The sequence below is a fragment of the Plectropomus leopardus genome, chromosome 7 (genome assembly GCF_008729295.1).
Source record: "Plectropomus leopardus isolate mb chromosome 7, YSFRI_Pleo_2.0, whole genome shotgun sequence".
NCBI classification, from domain to species: Eukaryota; Metazoa; Chordata; class Actinopteri; order Perciformes; family Serranidae; genus Plectropomus; species Plectropomus leopardus.
Window position 1 is genome coordinate 19,126,247 of NC_056469.1, and position 13,282 is coordinate 19,139,528.

Below are 13,282 nucleotides of genomic sequence, written 5' to 3' on the forward strand. Positions count from 1 at the left end.
TGAGCTGCATATCTGCAAACCAGAGCTGAAAGTTTCTGGTAATTACCATCGCTAATAACAACCTTCTTACTGTTGGCTATATTGTATGTTATTTCCAGTAATTATAATAACATCATATGTGTGTTTTTGGTTTTAAAAAGTACAAACATAGGAAGACAGCAAGTAGTTACATTTTTCGAATGATCTGGAGCACACAGCTGATAACGTGGTTTGTTTACATGATGTTACAGAAGTCTATATTTAACAGAAAGATACTCCCTTGCTGTTAGGTCTACATATTTACAGAAGGAAATATGTTTAGCGGGCATTATGGTAGGAGAGATTTAAATATGGGGAACTTCAATAGATTTACCTGGTAATGAGCCGAATAACAGCCCTGAGTGCTGAGTGGATTAGTAATGACGATAAAGCTGCTTGTTGTGTGAGAGAAAGATGGAGAGAGAGGGGAAGAGAAGGGGGAAGTTGTATTATTGCATGTTTCTGTAAGTTATTAATAACTTGAATACTGCTTTGTCACTTTGTAACCGGCCCACCTGAAACCTGCAAGATTTTCCAACAAGCTTAAACAGAGGCCCGTGCATCACGTGGGTGGGTGTAGTTTGGTAGACAAGCTCACAACGAGGTCTGATGGTTAACATGAGTAACTGGGTTGTGATTTCTGCTAAGAGACATTGCTGCTGAATTTCTTTGAATGTGTTTTTTTTGGTGCTTTGAGCACCACAAGCCGAGTGCCATCTAGTTCCATTATATTTGAGAGAAGACAGACATCTTTACGGTCGATATCTCCAACACTTGACACCTCACACCAACACAACCTAGACTGATAAACAGCACTGCAGGTTAGAGGAAGCATATATATATTTGTGATTTGGGGGTAAACTTTCCTTTTTAAAGTCAAACACTTGGTATTACCAATCCCCTCATGCTGTTTTGCTGGTCTGTTAAAGACAGGATGTGCATGTTGTCTCGCCATGTCTGAAGGCAAAAGTTTTTCTAGCTGTTCTCAACGGCTCTAGTTGAAGGCAGGGTGATATTGTTTAGTTTGGGATACACACACACTTTTCATGGTGCAGTGGCTGGAAAATGTGAACATAAAGTGTTTTAAGTATTTGAACAAAAAACGGATGATGCTGTTTTTCTTAAGGTAGCCTCTATGATAGAGGTATTGTGTTTAGACAAAGTAGAACTGAGCATCCTCTAACAAAATGGTTATATCACTAACATCAAAAGCCACAACTGTCTTCAATCAGCACTGAGCTTGAAAACTGATTTGTAAACTAGTGTGTCGGGTGTGTTTTAATTGCAGACAAAATAGATTTAATAACAGTATCTTGAACCTCTTGTATGGGAACCACTTTCCTAGTTCCGTCCCTTTTTCCTTCACAATAGTCATGGCTCACAAGCTCAATGTGGCCGGTCGAAACTTGCTAAAAGCCACAAGAGTTACAACCAAGACAGAAAGGTCGAACAAGAGACAGAAACAAACGAGCAAGGCCAGAGAAAAGGGGATTGTTGTGATTAAAAGACAATTATCTGTGCACATCGACTTCCCAGTGTTGTGCGGTGTCAGGCTCGAGCTGAGCTGCTCTGTCCCAGAAGGCCTTGGGAGACAATGGCTACTGTGTCAGGAGGAGGGAGGGGGTGTGTTAACAAGTCTTGGGGTTTCATGACACTGTCACAGCACCATGCAACTGTGTGAACACTCTTAATGCCACATTTAGCCTTAATAATGTGTTGTATTTTTATTAATGGTAGTCATAGGAAAGATTAGTCGGCAGGTTTATTCATTTCCCAATTTAATGTATTATTGACCTAAAACAAGCCAATGACAATGTGGAGTTGTTAAAAGACCTTTACAGGAGGATTTTGGTGAACCTCACCAGTTGAAAAAAACTCTGTACCATAATCTAAATTAAATTATCCAGATTACCTTTAAATCTCTGGCATTTGTGTGTTGAATATCAGGCGGGTTTCAAAGTGGAACTCCCACACAGAATGGATGTGTTAAAAAGCAGCTTCAGAGTGACCTCAGCTCACTGTGTGGTTCAATCAAAGGGCATCAAGGAGGAGTTTGTACTGTCTTGAATCAGAGAGACAGTAGAGGTGTTTCTCATATACAAATATTATGTGCCAGCTTCACCTTAATATTAAGGTGGAGTAAAACCCAGTCATCCAGTCAGTGCAAAAATCATGACAGTTACTTTTATAAACACTGAACTGTATTAAATAAGGGACAAAGCCATCATGACCTCACCCACTGGTTGGTGGACTGAAGCCTCCGGTTTGTCATTTTGGCTCTCGCCATTCTGGACCATTTTTAGATGAGAGGGTGGAGCTAACCCTACTTCTAGTTGCTAGTTTGGATAGCGTGGCGCATTTACAGCTGTGCTTAACTGTTTTAATGATAATTATTTTCACCAGTGAAATACAGGCTCAAAACCATTTAAACAAGTACTAGAAAAACTGAACATTGGACTCCATGTAGAGTCCTAAACTACAACTGAACGCCAGACAAGATTTTTGGTGCCAAAATATGTAATCAAGGGCAGAAAAGACAAAGTGCCTGTAACTCACTAAAATCATTAGATACCAGTATGTCAGAAGTTTTATTGTACAGACAAGGAGGCACCTTAATGCCATACAAAGTCAAGGAGATCGATGGAGTGATTTACCCTCCAGTCAGGGTGGGATGTGAATGCGCTCTGTCTCTATAGTAATTGTCTGCCTTTTGGAGCCAGCCTCAAGTGGTCAATAGAGGAATGGCAGATTTTGGCACTTCTGAATTGGCTTTATTTTTCAGCCCAGGAGATTGCCTCTTGTCTAAAACAAGACACAGCTGTCTCCTATTGACACTATTGCTGCATTCATATCACTTCAGCTATTGTAATTTCTAGTTTCCACTTTTGCTGTCCAGTTCAACATGCAGTTGTAATTATGCTTGGCAAGCGTTCATTTTTGCATTATTACAGATGCACCTCTCATCAGCTTAAAGTATGTCAGATTCAATGAGTATTGCTTTATATTGTCAAATGCATGATATTTCTAATCCTCACACAACTCTGCAACCATTAAACCCTATTGAGACAAACGTGGGAATCTTTCTCATCTCTACCATCCACTACATGTGACACATAGGAGCAGGTGATGTTCTTTTATTAGGTGCTGTTTTTTAGTCATATTATTATTATTAATAATATAGTTATTAAATAGTAGTGATAGTATTGTTGTATTGACAATTGAACTCAGCGTGATGTTAGAGTTTCAGCATTTTTTAGCCCATTTATACACAACATACTTTACTGTGTATTCCTGCTTGTCAGTCATGGCATAGCATAGATGTTTTATAAGCCACCAGAGTGCCCATTTGACTTGCAGACACTTGTGAAAATCTGTGACATAGCTCCATCCATGGGCAGATTATAAAATGAACAAATGTGCAAAGGGCCTGCAGACACACAGGCTTTGTGGTGATTCTGCATTTCTTTGTAGTCACACGTTTTTTTGTGGTTTTGTGTGTCCTTGTTGGTATGTGTTTTTGTACATGTGAGTCAGGTCAGTACGTGCTTTGACACTATGCAAGTGAAGGTCAGGGGGCTCCACTGAAACTTGTGTCTGATAGTCCTTTTCAGTAATCCATCCATTTCTCCATAATGTGTTTCTTTCCTGTCCAGCTTCATTTTTTGCCATGAAATGTAGTGCAGATTTTCTTTTAAAAAAGAATGAAAATCATTACATGATTTTGCTAAAATTAAAAGCCAAGTGTCTGAAAACTTATTTTGTCTTTGGTGTTGAAATGGTTGGAAACCCTTGGCTGCCTGAAAAGTAAACACATACAAAAATATTAACTACTACGTCGTGCTCTGAAAGCAGATTTTTGGTCACTGGGATAAAAAACATGCAAAACACTTCTCAGGTTCTTTCGTTTGTCAAGCTTCTGAAGCATTAACATTGGTTTTTAGATTCAAATCAGTGACGGATTTGACTAAGTGGCTCCCTTACTACATTCCTTCATACCCCTCCCAGTCTCACTGCTTGTCTTTTGTTACAATGACCTAAAACAGTTGATGTGCTCTCTAGCAGTCCAAAATGATCAAATATGCTTGGTTCCATCCAACGTACAGCAACTGGCCGTGTTGGATAGAAGGGCCTCGGAGCTTAAAGCCTCACCCATATTTGTTGGGGCGAGGGGGAACAGTGTGGCCCTTTGTGGCCCTGTGTATATTTATGAATGGCTGAGCCTCGGGGCGAAGCCTCGAACAATGCTGCTACACTGAGGGGTTGATTTTCATATGGGAGGGGTGATGGCGATGGTGATGATGGTGGCAGCAGTGATGGTGGTGGTGGGGCGGGCAGTTTATTCCCCACCGTTGGGGCTTGGTACAGAGAGCGGCGAGAGGTCTTGTTGGCAACGGGCTGGTGTGACGCTTTGCATGTGAGGTTCAGAAGGAAGGCTGCTCATACAGGAGCTCCTGAATGCTTGGAGGTCACCTACACAGGTGAGCAGCTGCAGTATATTCTTATGTTACTTTCTTATGCCCTGGGGAGCTTTTGGAATCAGAGATTTTTTGGTAAAAAAGAAGGAAGGGGATGCAGATGAAGGCAAATGGAGGACGGAAATAATTGGAAACCAGTGATCAATACAGTAACTTCTAAATCATGTTCTACGCTTTCTTCACACAAGTTGAGCAACAGCAATGGGGTGTTTATGATGCTTTGGTATTAATTCATATCCTTGGGAATCTATCTTTATTTCTCTCTGTTAATCATTTTGTTATTTTTGTTCTTTAAGGTCAAACACCTACAGCTGAGGTGAGTGTTTGCTTGTTTGCGTGAGCGTTCATAGATTAGGTGACGAGTGAGCGATTGAAAAGACTGAGCGTTGGATGAGTCACAAGTTAGACCGAGTTAGGTAATGAATAAGTGTGTGTGTGTGTGTGTGTGTGTGTGTGTGTGTGTGTGTGTGTGTGTGCGTGCGCATGCCTTAATGAATTCGTGCATGAGTGAACGTGTTTTGTGATGATGTGTAAGCATGGACACATGAGTGAGTGAGTGAGTGAGTGGTATTCTTTGTGTGTGTGTGGTGTAAGTGGGGGCTGATGAAAGCCCAGCCAATCATTACTGGACAGATTTTGCTCCCTGTGCCATTAGCGATGAACCGTTCCTGTAATTACAAGAGCGTATTACCACGTCCAAACAGACATTTGATGCTAGGCAGAAGAGCCTCTGATTACACCGTCAACTAAAACAGTTTTACAAGTAATTTAGCAGCAGTGGTCTGCATTATAAAAACGAGTGAAAGATTCGTATTTTTTAATGACTCTGCCAAAAGCAACAGTGTTTCACTGCATCTGCAAATAGAAGATTTATAGAGAAAGAAGTTGCAGGCTTGCAGTTTTTTTAAGGGAAACACAAGTGTTTTACAAAATTCATATCAGTGGTGGTGGAGCTGTGTAATTTTAATTCCTAATTATTTCCAAATTGATGAATTTTACACTTAGATTGAGGGCGAAGAAGCACAAACCCTCCAGTTTAGGCCAAATCACATTGGTGCTGACACATTTTAGTTTCAGAATTTGACCTTTAATTAAAGCTTCTCCTTTAGGCTCATTAAGCATTTTGTGAGAATCAGTGGACATGTGTTTTAAGTTTCTCCTTCCAATTAGACTCTCAGTGTAAGAATTAGGATATTTTAAGACTTTTGATAATACATTGAGTTTTTGTAATGCAACAGTTTCTTGTACCATTCCATCCAGAGTGATAAAGCCTCACTCCATTATTTTTTCAGTACAAAGATGTGTCATCCTCCCAAATTTCATCAAAATCAGATGGCAGATTTTTACTCACCACCCGATTTGGGACAGCGAGTCAAGTGAAGGGTTTTAGTGAGCACTGGGATGGAGCCACACTTGTGGCCAAACAGGTGACGGCTCTGTTTGTCGCCCCCTTTTGTTCGGAGCGGAAGGGAGTGTGCTCTAATGAGAGAGGAGGCCTGTGGCTAACCATCTGCCCACTGGGCCTGGGGATTGCCAGAGTCAGTAGGTTTGCCAGGTAGATGATGATGGAAGATGGAAATAAGCTATTGGTGTTCCTGGTCTCTTGTTATTTTGGTGGTCTGCCAACTGAAGCTTACTCTGTTTACAAGCTCACTTTATGTACTCTTGGTAAAATACTCCTAAAATGCAATCTTTATATTTAGGTTTTATTTTGAAATAGAAAAAAAAGCATGCTTATTTGAAAATCAAACCTATCAGAAAAAAACAGAGTACAAAATGGAAAATGTGCAATTACATGCAGCAGGAGTGAGACACACTGAACCCTTTGAAACCTGAGTTGCTGTCACTTTTTTTGCACTGTGTTCATGCTTTTCAGAAGTATTTAAACCTCTGAAACCTGAGCAATTTTGTTTGCTGCCTTTTGAAAATGATTATATTTATATATATGCTAAATATGTTAAAGAAATATTAGAATTTTTGAGCACTTTTCATAGGTTATTTCCTTGTGTTTTTTTCTATATATATTTTTTTCTGTTCTTCTTTCTTTCTTGCCCATTTTCAGATAATTGTCTTGTAACTTTTCACTAATTTCTTGCTAGTTTGGGGGTCATTTCTTGTTAAGTTGCCCATCTCACCTTTTCCATGTTTTCTGGAAAAAAAAGCCTGTTTGCTCAGGTTTTAGCGAGTTACAGACCCATGTAAATAGGCAAAAAAACCTCTTGACATCCCAAAGTCATATTTGGTGATTCTGACTGTCTATTGAGAAAGAATACTCTCAAAAAAATGAGTCCTCAGATAATAAAAAGGAAAAATTGTCACAGCAGCAAAATTAGATTTTTAAACAGATGCATACTATAGATAAAAAGTATCCTTAAACTCTAAAATGCCACATGTATTGTGGACAAGAAAAATGAAATAGAGGTACTTTATGTACCTTACATACACATTAAATTATCTACTTTAAGAGGCAAGCAGCAACATATTTATTTTCTTTGATTACTTCAAAGTCCGGTCTGAATCTTTTATTTATGCCAGCACTCTCTGAAGTACCTTGGACAGACTGTGTGACTGGATATTGGCATATCTCCGTGTTTATGTTTGCATCTTGTGTGCACGAGTGTGTGTGTGTGTGTGTGTGTGTGTGTGTGTGTGCGAGTGTGCGTGTGCGCGTGTGTTGCGCTGTGCTCATCACAGCTCAGTGCGGCATGTGTGGGAGGGGGAGCAGTCATGTTTTAAGACCATCTGCTCCTCTGGGTATTTTAGTGGGGGCCTTAGCTTGTGGTGGACCAACGCGCGTCACAGGCAAACAGCAAAGCACAAGCTGTGAGCGGGCCTGTTCCGGAAAAAATTCCTCCAGTTTGTGCCTCGCACAATGGGCAGTGTTCGACATACAACGTTCCCATTCTTTTTTCCCCCCTCTGTCCAAGAGCCATGGCGAAGCTCTTCTACATGGGCCGCAGACGATATTCACAATGAAAATTTTCTTCTTGGCACAGTTGATTGTTTGTGCAAGCCTTTTGGTGTGTGTGTGTGTATGTGTGTGTGAGCAATTTCAATATTGTAAAATGACTCATAAAAGGTGCCGTGGCCTGATTTAGCAGAGCTGATTGTTCAGATAGCTTCTGTATCCCTGAAGCGTGAGGTGGAATAAACGATCATGATGAGTTTTGATTACTTTAGATATTAGAAGGAGGTTATTAGGAGGTTATTAGGAGGTTCAGCAGACAGCAGAAAGAAGATGTCCTGTTTTTCCACGTTAGGTCTTGTCCATTCTTTTGTCCTTTTTACTTTTTTTGTGAGAGAAACAAACATAACACGATTCTGTTCAAGTGGACGCTTGCTTAGACATACTGTCTATACAGTGACTATAGTCCCAGCAGGACAATGAAGCAATCTGAGCTTACAAACAGCACATAGGGGATGCAGAAGAAGGTCACATATCTGCACACCCCACACTGAGGAGTCTGTTGGCTTGCCTTATGCTGCATGTGTGTGTAGGGGGGGTATGGCATGCCGCGTATTCATTTGTACACGGCTCCAGAGCGTCAATGCAGCATTCTCCTCCTCAGCTTTTCTCCAGACTGTTTACGGAGGGATTCCCTTGAGGTTATCCACAGGCTCGGTCGATGCCTTCACTTGGCCGATGGCCTAAAGGCTTTTGGACACAGTGACTCACCCTACATGTAACAATGAGTGTGTGTGTGGGGGGGGGGGGTAAAAGTGCCTCTTGGAAAGACAAGTTGCCTTTGTTGCTCTTATATGTAAACGGTTTCTGAGTGGATCCATGCTTGTGCCCCCGCCTACAGACGTTCTTCAGCAGGGAAAATATTTGATCTGCATATGGCTGGAAAGATCAATGACCATGCCCCTAAGCCTTTTTTTTTTTCATGTCTGAAATTTAAATTCATCAAGGCATGGCTTCAGATTCAAACATTTACTGTAGTTTAACTGATGAACTGTGATTTTGGTTGGTTTTATGTAGTGAATTTAAACAAACAGACCTCATAAACAACAAAATCTCTATCAAACTAATGTAAATCTGTATTTTACATAACCACATTCATCTCACAAGTTCCATGTTCCTCCCACTCTCAGTATGTTGTTCTAATGCAGCCTTACTCAAAGTGATATTGAGTCATCATTCCTTTCCACTGCAGCGTGCCCTTGCGTATTGGGCACCACTAGCACAAAACAGTTCAACTAATGTCAACATACTTTGACCTCAGAGGGAAGTACGATCAAGACCCAGATTTCAAGGCAAAGAGACACACAGGACAGATCAGGGAAATGGTAGAACCGAGGAAAGGAATGCTGAGTGGGCCAAAGAACGGCTCCAGAAATGCCTGAACGCATATTCAGAGCTGCCCACGACAGATGTAAACCAGCAGTCACACAGACTCCCTCTCTTCCCCTTGTCTCCCTCTAACATCTCCCTTTATCTTCAAATTTCTATCTTTTCCCACAGAAATTGACATTGAGGATTCAGAGCAGGACAACCAACTCAGGGAGAACAAACACAACTGGAAGAAGAAGTCAGGACTGTGAGGGAGCAGGAGCCTGGTGCTGAAGCTGGTATGAGGCAAGTGTTTCGTGTCGCGTGTCTAAGTGTGCACACGTATGCTGTGTGCTCTGTGCCAGCCGTTTGTCTGCCCCATCAATGTGGCCGTTGTTGTAGGGGGTTGGTGTTGGTGTCAGTGGCCCTGCCTGGCTGCTCAGCTCCATTCTCTCCTGCCACTGCTGATGCAGGGCCTCTCTGCCTGGACGCACTTGCCCAGTGCTCAGCCTTTTGTTGCAGTGCAGATGGTGGAGCTTGACGCAACACTGGAAAAAAGTTAGGACTGTCAGAATCAACAGTTGTGTCATTATGGCCCAAGACGTCTCTACATGTGACCTATTTCAGTGTGACATGCTTATATTTAAAGAAGCTGTAAACGATACTTTTGTACTGCAGAGATTTATCACCTGAATCTACAGATCTCTTTGGCTTTACGGAGCTTAATTCTAATTTTTGTTCATTCTGTATATCGGTTACTGTTTGGATCCACTCTCACCACTGTCTTGGCATTGTTTTCAGCCACAGCAGCCCTAATAACCCACCTTAGCAGCACCATAAAGCAGATAAACACAGTTAGAGACTAGCTGGTGAACATAATGGAGCATTTAGCTGCTAAAAAGCCAGATATTTCCCTCAGGATTTGGCAGAGACCAAAAATAGAGCTAAAAGCATGGGTGTTTTGTTGCCAAAGTGCACTGGGATAATGCTCTGCTACTTTATTTCTCCAAGTGAGGACATAAAATATTTGCAGTTTGCAAAATCTGGTGGAAATTCAGACACCTTTTCTTAAGTGCTTCATCTAATCATCACTAAAGCGTATGTCATGCAAGAGAGACGGTAAAAACAAATGCACAGTCAAGATGTAATACTGACTTCTAAGTTGCATTGAATGATTCATGACATCAACTCTTGCATTGAATAACATGCAAGAAAACATCTCACCCTAAAAGTTGCCAGTTGCTGCTAGGGGTGTAATGTACAAGTGTCATCAAGAAACAATATGATATCGATTCTTTGGACAACGTTACACTATTAGTTGATTTCACAAAGTCTGCCCTGATACAGTTTCAGTTCAATTTAATGAGCTTGTGATCAGTAGTATCAGTAAATACTCTTATTGTAATTTTCTGGGCTGCTTTCCATTGTCAGCTTGTTGCCAGGCTGCAAGCATTGTTCGAATGTTTGAGAAAAAGGTGTGCTTGGACCAAAATAGTGACACAGACATGCCAGGCAATTTCAAAATAAAGGCGTAGCTTAAAGATGACAATATTTATCCATGTTACTATTACTATTGATTTATTAATTGACTTATCGATTATGATTAATATATTGTTATACTCATTGATGCCGACGGTAGCCATTGAACAGCAGCACAGTGAATATATATATATATATATATATATATATATATATTATATTTTTTATCAGTCTATAGGTGATGACTTAAATGGTAATGTCACTCTGTAACTGCTGGATTTCTGAACAGCTATTTGCTAGCAAGTTCACCATATCAAATGAAAAAAGTGATGATATATCAATGTTGAGTGCACAACTTCTTCCTGCTGCTCCCAATAGACCCTCACAAAAAAAAATTGCACTTTTAAAAGAGAATAGCAAAAGGGAAAGAAGAGGCAGCTTTGAGTATTTAAATATCTATGAATTTGTGACCGTTTGGTGCATGATTAGAAGCATGACAAATCCATGGCCTCTTGCAATGTCGAAAACAACAGCATTTTTCCACTTCTCTCAAACCAACAAGGCTAATATTGGTCATGGATTCTCTGGGGGATGTTGGGACGTGTTAATCACGAAGCTCTAATACACAATCCACTCTCAGGCCTACCATCTGTACACACCGGCTGCTGCAGCATGAGGCTAAATCCTCTGCTTCTACTGCTGCATGTATTAATTCTACACTCAATGCACAAGAAACAGTCATCATGATAATAGTATACACAATAATTTACATAGAATTTAAACAGTTTCACATTTCTTTAAAAGCATTAAAAATAAAAGTCAATGCTGGGTAGCATGTTGAAAATATAAATCCTAAAAAATAATAGAAGGGATGACATTGAGTGTAAATAGATTATTTAAAATATTTGCTGGTGTTGCATTAATATCTTCCTCAGACTGCAGAGTATTGCAAATCTGCTTTGTTACCAGCCTGCAGATGTTTAATGCACCACAACACAAACCATCTCACCCATGAACATCTAAACATTTTTGTAAATGAACAGCCCTAAATATAACTGTGTGAGCAGTCAATGGCAAGTAAATGACCAAAGTATAAAGGAAATATCAGTTGCAGAAAGTGATGATGTTGTTAGTCATCATTAGTTATTAGTTATGAGTCAGAAGGCACAGCAGTTTGATTTGGCTGCAGAGGTTTATTTATTAAGATGCCAAATAGCTTTTTCATTCCAGCAACATTTCTTCCTGAGGTCTACACAACATGGCAACAATTCAAAAATATGCATATTCATGCTACAAAACATAATACGCTGACAGATCACATCAGAATTCATGTCTACTGTATATAAAACAATAATTACTGATACAGTTTAAATACATTATGAATATTATTATATTTCTGTTATTATCATTATTTCCTGGGATGTATGTAAAAAAATCTATAAATATGTCTTATGTCAATAAGAGTTTTATTGTACCATATACTGTCTATACACACTACTATATATTTATTTATTTAAGAGTTTATTATGCAATGCATGCAAAATTGGCAAACATCGTGTAAAAATTATTTTATTCATTCTTCCTTCATCATTTTCAACAAGTGTAAGAAGGCTATGTAGCCACTAAACTTTCACTGACACAGCAGCAGAGCCAGCTAGTCATAGTCAAACTCAAAGTTGACTAATTTCACTACCTGTTGAAGTTAAATATGGAAGTTGTTTGTTCATTTTGAAATAATTATAATTAGGGGTACATTTAGTCAATTTCGGGGAAAAAATGTTTCTTAGTGCATATGTAGAGTTTTTTTTATTTTATTCCTTTATTTTAAATGAATTTAGTCATTTACAGGTGCAACTGGTTTTAAGACCCATAAAGCCAAGAACTTTTGCCTTCACAGTGTTTATATAAATTATTATATTATTTAAATTATTAAATGATTATAAATGAACAATTATTTAATTCAATAAAAGGCAGTGGCATCAGAGAAGTCTTTAGCCTTGATTTAAAATCATACAAAAGCAGCTGGTCTGCTGTGATATGGAGACCTGCACAAAGTAGAAAGCTAGTGTGCAGCAATGTTTGTGTGTTGCTCAACAGTGCAGTATTTGTTGTCGCTGATTACTGGTCAAGGTCCAGTGTGTAGGATTTAGGGGTTACTATGTTTTCTTTATTGTATAATTACATGGGAATTAGAATTGTCATGTTTTTGTTTTCTTTAAATGAACTGCTTATATATACACAGGGAGCAGGTTCTTGTTTATGGAGATTGCATGTTTCTACTGTAGCCCAGCATGGACAAACCAAACAGTGGATCTAGATAGGGCCATTCAGCATCTGCCTTCGTAGTCAGAAGCCCATTTCCACCAACCAATGTTGGAAAAACATTGATTTATAGGATGAAACTGTTTATTTAGGGGTTTTAACTGGTTTAAATCACTAAAATAATTTACTTTGGGGAGGAAGAGACATCTGTTGTTAATTCGGTTCCCAATAAAAACCTCCTGAATAATGAACACTGAAGGAATTCTGACCAGGAGAGGAGATACCACTAAATCCCACTAAATCTTACATGCTGGACATTTTAACTAATAAATGTTGTTTTTAGAACTGTTGTATAAAAGCAATATCACACTTGAGATTGTGTTGTTGTACTAAGTTTCAAATCCCAGCTGTGCTGATACTCAGTACAACGGCTCTCCTTCTTGTGGAATCTTGCTTAAATGGCTAATTCTATTTACATAGGGACATCAACGTATCATTATATCACTCTGCATTACTTACATTTATAGAAACTGTTTAAAAGCTGTTGATATACTAGTTTGACTGAAAACAGCTCAGAGTGAGCAGAACATGTACAAACTCAAGGAATTTGACTCCAGTTTCAATTTGCTCCAAGTTTACTCAATTCCAATAACAATTAACAGGATAGAAAAAAGACACTTAGCTAAAAACATAGACATTAAAGCTGAACAAAGACAGGTACGGAAATAAACAGAGACCAAAGAGTAAAAATAGGTAAATTATAGTAGATAAAAAT